We start from the raw sequence: 9,354 nt of genomic DNA, 5'->3' as shown, positions 1-9,354 counted from the left end.
AAAGAAGTTTCTTTAGCTGTTTTACTGATAAGTGATAATCTGTGGATGGTCACTGATCATTATGTAGTGAAGAGAAAAAAACTTTCTTTTGCTGCAATCTAGTGGTTACTCTTGGTCCTGAAATGTGAGGATACCAGAACCACAAATTATGTCACGTCATCTGCAGACTCATTAAACTGTAAAGATCCAGTGTCTGTGGACATGTGGCAAAATTTCAGTTATCTGTGATTCCCTGTTTAGATCCCTTAGGTCCCCGCATCCTTAAATGTCTCCAGTTGTCCCAAGTTCTCTTTGACTGTCTCTTTGGTGCATTTAAACCCCTGTTTCTTCCTGTCCTTGTCGTCTGTTGTCTTCGTCTCCATATTCAATTCAATTCAATTTTATTTATATAGCGCCAAATCACAACAAAAGTCGCCTCAAGGCGCTTCATAGATACAGAGAAAAACCCAACAATCATATGACCCCCTATGAGCAAGCACTTTGGCGACAGTGGGAAGGAAAAACTCCCTTTTAACAGGAAGAAACCTCCGGCAGAACCAGGCTCAGGGAGGGGCGGCCATCTGCTGCGACCGGTTGGGGTGAGAGAAGGAAGACAGGATAAAGACATGCTGTGGATCATCATCAGAGTCATCAGAGTTTTAACATCTCTGTGCATGTCTGCAAATTTCTTTATTAAATAATAAGATTCTTAAATTCATCTCTCTGTGCCTGGGTCCTCGTCACAAAACATGACATCACTGTTTTGTACTCAAAGGAGCTTGCAAAGAAAAGAGTCTGGACTTCTTTTTTTTTTTTTTTTTTTTTTTAAATTCAAATATTTAGAGTTTTACTTTAATTTTACTGCATCTACTCAGAAAATGTCTATAGAAAATACTTCTTTGCACGTGGACAAAGTTTGATACTAATTGAACATTATTGGTTTCAGTTGTTTGTTTACACCGTAACACGCTGTGGTATAACCAGCTCATTTATTTGGCGCCTGTTTGAAACACCAGTGCTGATGTGGAACAAAAATAACAGAGTAAAGATAAACAGGCTGAAAAAATGGGCTGAAAATCTGGGATCCGTGATGTCTGAGAGGAGAGTGGGTGAAGTGGAGTTTCTAAATAGATGCCACATGAATACGAGTCACCCAGCACTGAGATATAACACTATTAATCCACACGACATGTTCAAATCAAGTATGTCAGGCTGTGCTTTCTGAGCGGCTAAACATCGCTGATCTGATGACATCATCTTTGTTATAACTGACTGTCGCACTCCACTTCCACGTGGTCGCCAGACTTCCCGTTGTTCTGCGCAGGCTGTAAATGATCAGGAAGCAGGACCTCAACACTGTAGCTGATGCGTTTGGCCTGGAAGATGCTGTAGGTGTTGTTGAATCTCAGCACATAGACTCCTGGACGCTCACAGGTCAGTGAGCCGTCCTCGGGTACTAAGTGGGCGTTGTATCGCTGACTGGGCACGATTTCCTCCTTCTCAGCCGCCTTCTTCCATTCACCCTTTTTGGCCTTTTGAAAGACCCCAAATCCGATGTCTCCACCATCACTGGCAAACTGCCACCTGAGAACACAGCCGGGGAACAAGATCTCAAAGTCCAGTTGCTCTGAAGAAACTCGGCTGATGGTCACAGACTGCTCGTAATCCACTTTCACATGGTCCCGCACGTAGTAGGAGGGAGGAACTGGTCCAACATGGTTTGTCTGGACTTCTTTAAGTTGCTTGAAGACGTTTCATCTCTCATCCGAGAAGCTTCTTCAGTTCTAAGGTCAAAGGGTGGGGAGTCCCAGATTTAAACCTAGTGGAAGCTCCTTGGACTACGATGACCTGGATGACTGAGAACCTTTACAGACACACTGTTTTGTACATTTTAACACAATTTAATCCCCACATTTGTGAAAGAAAAGCAAAACACTTTTTTGAAAAGTCTGTAACAAAACCATCAAATCTGATAAAGGTTATTTAAATACTGCAAAGACTACTACTGCAAATGAAGAATGGATTGGAATGTAAAAAAAAAAAAAAAATACATATCCTAACCTTAATTACTGGGGGAGAATAAAGCATGATGCTCATAGTGAGTAACAAGTAAACTGAGTGCATTTTTTGGACAGAGATTCACTTTTAATGTGTATGTATAATATAATACAGATACATAAAAAATACACTCCAAAAATAGAAGAGTCCTTGAAATGGGTTGGTAAAATATTAAGTTTCAACCTAATATTCTCAAAACAGTAAGAAATCTTTTGGGGTGCTTTGATTCTTTTAACCCCCAAAATAGGCTAAAAATGCCTCTGGTCTCCTATCATGCTTTAAAAATTAATTTTGTTATTGTACAGTTAAAGATCGTCAGTTTGGTAATTCATCAATAAACTAAATATTCAACATTTTCTTTCTTTTTTTTTAATTTATGGATATGTTATAGAGAAGATGAAAGTGTGCATTGTATGAGTACAGGTGATATTTGACCTTAGTTTCCCATATTAGAATAATCATTATTAATGATGAAGAAACTGAAATAGTAATTAGTGAGTTTTTTAAATTTGTTTTTGTTTTTGTTTTTTTTTGTTTGTTTGTTTTTTGTGCTTTGATAATGAATTATCCACCTGTGCTTAATCATCTATGTATATCCCCAAAAGTTGATACTGTTCATCAGTACATAGTGTTTTCAGTGGAAGAAACGTTTCATCACTCATCCAAGCGACTTCTTCAGTCTCAGCTGACTGCAGGTTTCTCCAATCTTATAAACAGTACATTTGCATAATGACTGAAACCAGCCCACTGAAGGAACAATGGGCTGGGAGGTCAGTTCTGTTGATTTAGCCAGTACTGTTGTTAAAAGCCAAAAAATACCATCTATATAAATTCAGTGTCTAACGTTAAGTAACTTTACTACAGTACTTGCCTTGGAGAAAATGCTGCAATATTTAATACTGCACAGCAGGGGGAAGAGTAGGACTGGTGAAATGTGCTGCAGACGTTCACTCAACTGTTGGTTGTCAAATGCAAAATTTCTCTGTAGGCAACTTGCAACGCTGATCATACTGATTTTTCTGACCAGCCAAACCTTTACTCTGGGCTTGGTGGAAAAGTTGTTGTATGAACTTTCTAAAGCCTGCTTCCCTTATCCCTACTTAAAATTTGTTGACTGTGCTTAAAATCAAAGTTTGTGGCAGGAAAATAACCAGTTTGAATTAACTACTAATTTTGGCAAGAAGAGTGGTCAAGTATCCAGACCAAATTATATCAGAAGCATCTATGCTTTTTTGACCCTGTGTGGCTTATAAAAAATCCAAAATAATATAAAACTTGTTCACCAAGCCTGGCAGACACAGGGCTCACTTGTGGATTTACTTCACAACAAAATACAAGCAGAAAATACCTTGAGGAAAAGACAATTTAAGTAAGTAAGTAAGTAAACTTCATTTATTAAGCGCTTTTCATAGATAGGCTGTACACAAAGATTAAAATAAACAGAAAGTTGAGTAACAAAATAGACAACAATCGCAATATAAAACATTAAAGGTAAATACAAAATGTAAAATTTCAAAAGCATTGATAAACAGAAGGCTTGTTTAAACAGAAAAGTTTAACTGCTTTTTAAAGGATTCCACAGAGTCAACCAAAGATAGTTGTGGTTGGTGGTAGACTGTTCCACAGCCTTGGTGACACAGACTAAAAGGCTCTGTCCCCTTTCGTCTTCAGTCCTGTACTGGGAACAACCAACAAACTCTGAGTCTGTGAGCAGAGACAATGAGCAGCAGTGTATTTTATAAGAAGCTTGGATAAATAATGTGGGACCCGGCCATTTATTATTCTATATGTTAAAACAAGAATTCTAACAAAAATTCTAAAATCAATTTGAATTTGAAGAAGAAAAGAAAATTTGCAACGTACACTGTATTTGCCGAAAACAACTGCTAGCTGGTTGGCTACAAGCCTTTCTAAAATCTTAGCAATAAACAGTAATTTTGAGATTGGTAGGTACGTGCTAAGTCGGTAACTGCTAAGAAATAATGGGTCAAGCTTTGTTTGGTTTTTTTTCTCTTGGTAAATAATGAAGCCTTCAGTAGGTCAATATTACTAACTCTTTTCTTTTTTCAGCTTTGAGCTTTAGTTTTTCCTCTAGCCAAAGCTTTATGGGGCGCCGTTTGTAAAGTGAAACATGCTGAAATTAACAGCAACATTTTTCCACATTTAGCTCAAAACAAGTCATTTTTTACAACATTTAGTAAAATATTAGTAACTTTTCATATTTAAAACAGAATTTTAAATGTTAAATCTAAATGTTAAATATTCAATCTAAATGTTAAATGTTAAATCTAAATATTATATTTAAATCTAAATGTTAAATGTTGAATTTAAATATTATATTTAAATCTAAATCTAAATGTTAAATCTAAATATTATATTTAAAGCTAAATCTAAATGCTAAATGTTAAATGTTAAATCTAAATGTTTAGGCTAACATGCAAATTTATTGCACGGATCAGCGGAAATACCAAAATAAAAGCTTTCCGAAAGCCTCCGGTGCAAAATTGTGTCTGTTCTCCTCCTCACTTCTCCCTGCCATGTGCTGCTTCACTTCTTGCCTACGAGCATGACTACGAAGTCTGTATTCACTTTCAAATTACAGGTACCATCTGGGTTACCAGTCACTTATAATATTTACATGTTTCTAAACATTATCATCAAGAACATCACATTGTTTCAAAAAGTTCATTGGCCATATATGTATATATATATATATATATATATCCCACTCCTGACACCAAGCAGCTGGATAGCGTAGTGGTTAAACTACACGCCTTTGGAACAGAGGATCGCAAGTTCGATTCCTGCCTGGGGCGTCTGTATCCAGTAAGGGTCCTAAGGCTAGACCCCCTATGCTAAGCAAGCCTACCGCAGACATGAGCGAGACAGATAAATATGAAGGCATGCCGGCTCGGACGTCGCCCGGATCAACAAGGTCCGCGTCAGGTGTTGAGGAACCAGGGCACCCTGACGAAAAGTGGGCTACTGGAACAAGAAGGCATCGGTGGGCAAGAGACGAAAACAGGGCGTTGTTGGAATGCTACTACGCAAGTAACCCCGGCGGAAGGGGCTACATGAATAGGATGAGGGACCTATGGATTCTTCGATACCCAACATCCACAATGACGGCGAAACAACTAGTAGCTCAGTGTTCCAACATTCGAAAGAAGGGACTGCTCTCACAGCTAGAGATTGACGAGGTACAACACAAATGCTACGGCAAGGAGGAGTCAGGACGCCAGGTCAGGGGGGAGATATCATCACCCCCACCCGAGATTGGGTACATAGCCCCAAGTGCGATAGGAGAAGGATCGTTGAGTGCGAGAGGAACTGACCTGAAAAATAGGATCATGGCCAAGCTTGAAACCTGGATCCCCCGTAGCCGGTTACCAAGATTACGTGAAGTACCCTCAGAAGGTCTGCTAGATGATGTTAATGCAGCACTACGGGCAATACCTACAACCACGATTACCGACACTAATAAGCTGATCTACAATACGGCAGCAGTGATCAGTGAGATGCTTGGCTACAAGTTGAACAGCCACAAGGGGCAGTACCCTCCATGGAGAAGGAGGCTAGAGGGCAAGATCAAAGTAGCACGGAGGGAGGTTAGCCAACTAACGGAGTTGCAGAAAGGTGCGACAAATAAGGTGCCTAAGAAATACAGCAAGTTGTCCATACCTGAGGCCTTGGAAACTGCCAAGCAAAGACTCACAGCCTTGGCCAGCCGCTTGAGGAGGTACACCAGAGAGATAGAAGGCAGGAGAATAAACCAGCTGTTCTCCACAGAACCAGCAAAGGTGTACTCTCAGTGGCAAGGGAACAATAATAATAAGAGAACAGCACCACCAAGGCTGGAGACGGAGCAATACTGGAAGAGCATATGGGAGAAGGATGCAACCCATAACGGCAATGCTCAGTGGCTAGAGGATCTGAGGGCAGACCACAGCGACCTCCCTGAACAGGGTCCAGTAACCATCACAGTGGCAGATATCCAAGAAAGGGTCTCCAGTATGAAGAGTTGGACAGCACCAGGGCCCGACATGGTTCACGCCTACTGGCTGAAGAAGCTGACTGCACTCCACGAGCGTCTGGCAGCACAAATGAACCAGCTGCTAGTTAACGAAAGACACCCGGAATGGCTAACTGAAGGCCGGACGGTCCTGATCCCCAAGGACCCCAAGAAGGGACCGGTCCCCTCCAACTACCGACCAATAACCTGCCTCAGTACTACATGGAAGCTCCTGTCAGGCATCATATCGGCTAAGATGAACAGGCACATGGGTCAATACATGAGCGGGACACAGAAAGGAATTGGCAAGAATACCAGAGGTGCAAAACACCAGCTACTGGTAGACAGAACAATCAGCCGAGACTGCAAGACCAGACTGACCAACCTGTGCACTGCCTGGATTGATTACAAGAAGGCCTATGACTCAATGCCCCACAGCTGGATACTGGAATGCCTAGAATTGTACAAGATCAATGGGACCCTAAGAGCCTTCATCAGGAACTCAATGGGGATGTGGCGTACAACACTAGAGGCCAACTCCAAGCCCATAGCACAAGTTACCATCAAGTGCGGGATCTACCAAGGAGATGCTCTGTCCCCACTGCTGTTCTGCATAGGCCTGAACCCCCTCAGTGAGATCATTAACAAGACTGGCTACGGATACCGACTACGGAACGGAGCAGTTGTCAGCCACCTCCTGTATATGGATGACATCAAGCTGTATGCCAAGAGTGAACGAGACATCGATTCACTGATCCACACTACCAGGCTATACAGCAATGACATTGGAATGTCGTTCGGACTGGAGAAGTGTAGTCGGATGGTAACAAAGAGAGGGAAGGTAGTCAGAACTGAGGGGATTGAACTACCAGAAGGCAACATTGCAGACATAGAGGACAGTTACAAGTACCTGGGGATCCCGCAGGCAAATGGGAACCATGAAGAGGCCGCTAGAAAGGCTGCAACCACCAAGTACCTGCAGAGGGTCAGGCAAGTCCTGAGGAGTCAGCTGAATGGTAAGAACAAGATCCGGGCCATCAACACGTACGCCCTGCCCATGATCAGGTACCCTGCTGGGGTAATAGGCTGGCCAAAGGAGGAGATAGAAGCCACTGACATAAAGACAAGAAAGCTCCTGACCATGCATGGAGGGTTTCACCCCAAGTCCAGCACCCTGAGGCTGTACGCTAAGCGGAAGGAAGGGGGCCGGGGACTGGTGAGTGTCAGCACCACAGTCCAGGATGAGACAAGGAACATCCAAGAATACATTGGGAAGATGGCCCCAACTGACCGAGTGCTCAGTGAATACCTCAGGCAGCAGAAACCCAAGAAAGAGGAGGGAGACGAGGAACCATCATGGAAGGACAGGCCCCTGCACGGTATGTACCACCGGCAGATAGAGGAGGTGGCTGATATCCAGAAATCCTACCAGTGGCTGGACAAAGCTGGACTGAAAGACAGCACAGAGGCACTAATCATGGCAGCACAAGAACAAGCTCTGAGTACAAGATCCATAGAGGCTGGGGTCTATCACACCAGGCAAGACCCCAGATGCAGGCTGTGTAAAGATGCCCCAGAGACAATCCAGCACATAACAGCAGGGTGCAAGATGCTAGCAGGCAAGGCATACATGGAACGCCATAACCAAGTGGCCGGCATAGTGTACAGGAACATCTGTGCCGAGTATAACCTAGAAGTCCCGAGGTCAAAATGGGAGATGCCCCCAAGGGTGGTGGAGAATGACCGAGCTAAGATCCTGTGGGACTTCCAGATACAGACGGACAAAATGGTGGTGGCTAACCAACCGGACATAGTGGTGGTAGACAAACAGAAGAAGACGGCCGTAGTGATCGATGTAGCGGTTCCCAATGACAGCAATATCAGGAAGAAGGAACACGAGAAGCTGGAGAAATACCAAGGGCTCAGAGAAGAGCTCGAGAGGATGTGGAGGGTGAAGGTAACGGTGGTCCCCGTGGTAATCGGAGCACTAGGTGCGGTGACTCCCAAGCTAGGCGAGTGGCTCCAGCAGATCCCGGGAAAAACATCGGAGATCTCTGTCCAGAAGAGCGCAGTCCTGGGAACAGCTAAGATACTGCGCAGGACCCTCAAGCTCCCAGGCCTCTGGTAGAGGACCCGAGCTTGAGGGATAAACCGCCCGCAGGGGCGTGCTGGGTGTTTTTTATATATATATATATATATATATGTGTGTGTGTGTGTGTGTGTGTTTGTGTGTATATTTGCGTGATGGTGCACATGCTTACAGATATGATGCAGACCAAAGCAGATACAAAAACACTTTTGCTTATTTCATTAATTAATAAATTAAGAAAAGTGTGTTGATTAACGGAGGTCAGGTCCAACATCAGCAAAATACAGTTGCATCGCTTTGGGTAAAAATGTCACCTGACACTCTAGAAAGAACATGAGATTTATGAAAACCAAAATGAAATGTGTCAAGTAAAATATTTGTCAAAGACGACTGTTAGCTAGTCAGGTATAACGCTTTCTAAAATCTTACCATTGAACAGCAATTTTCAGATTGGTTGGTAACTGCTAAGAAGAGAAGGGCCAAGCCCATGCTTACTTCTTTTACATCTGTCCACGCAGTCAGCACCACAGCATCATGGAGGTCAGAGCTCTGTGTATCAAACTGTGCACGTGTCTGTTTCCACATAAAAACTAAACTACAACTGATTTATTAAACCTAATAATAGTATTTATTAAATGCCAAAAAATTATATTAAACTCATGTCGCTACACCAACCTGTGAATAACAGGTTTATCCTGCCAATTCTGTGATCATTCTGTGAAAGTTAGAGAGACCCTTTGAAACTCGAGCTTACTTTTTTAGCAGTCAGTTTTTCCAGTGGTGCATATACAACAATTTATAAATGAGGACAGTCCATAATTAACCAGGGTGAAAAAAGACAATCATATTATGCATTTCTGTCTACTAAATATTGTTGTATCCAGACCTTTATACAAAATGTATACAACGCACTGAAAGTTAATTGTGTCTCACAAATTATTTCTATCATCTCTGAAACCCCTCACACAGAGACATAAAAACGCAGCTGCCATATTTACCTCATCTTATGAACTGCCCTCACTATCATGATGTTGGCTTTGCTTCTGCTTTTGTTGGGATGTCTTCACTTGGGGAAAATCAAATCTACAGATGAGAGATGATGAGAGAACATGATTCAGCTAATGATGACAAATGGAAACATGAAAGCTAAATAGTTAGTATCCCATCATGTTTCATCCAGATACTCATTACTTTGTGTTCTGTCTTTTTAAGCTTC

The 9,354-nt window shown here is 42.3% G+C and overlaps 1 pseudogene; it reads right to left on the bottom strand.

Annotated features, from left to right (window-relative positions):
* Positions 1-1,099: 1,099 nt before the first annotated feature.
* On the bottom strand, positions 1,100-4,605 carry LOC111501366 (SEC14-like protein 2 pseudogene; annotated as a pseudogene).
* Positions 4,606-9,354: the final 4,749 nt, after the last annotated feature.

Source organism: Maylandia zebra, linkage group LG3, assembly GCF_041146795.1.
Source record: "Maylandia zebra isolate NMK-2024a linkage group LG3, Mzebra_GT3a, whole genome shotgun sequence".
NCBI classification, from domain to species: Eukaryota; Metazoa; Chordata; class Actinopteri; order Cichliformes; family Cichlidae; genus Maylandia; species Maylandia zebra.
This window is presented reverse-complemented; position numbering and strand designations above follow the sequence as displayed.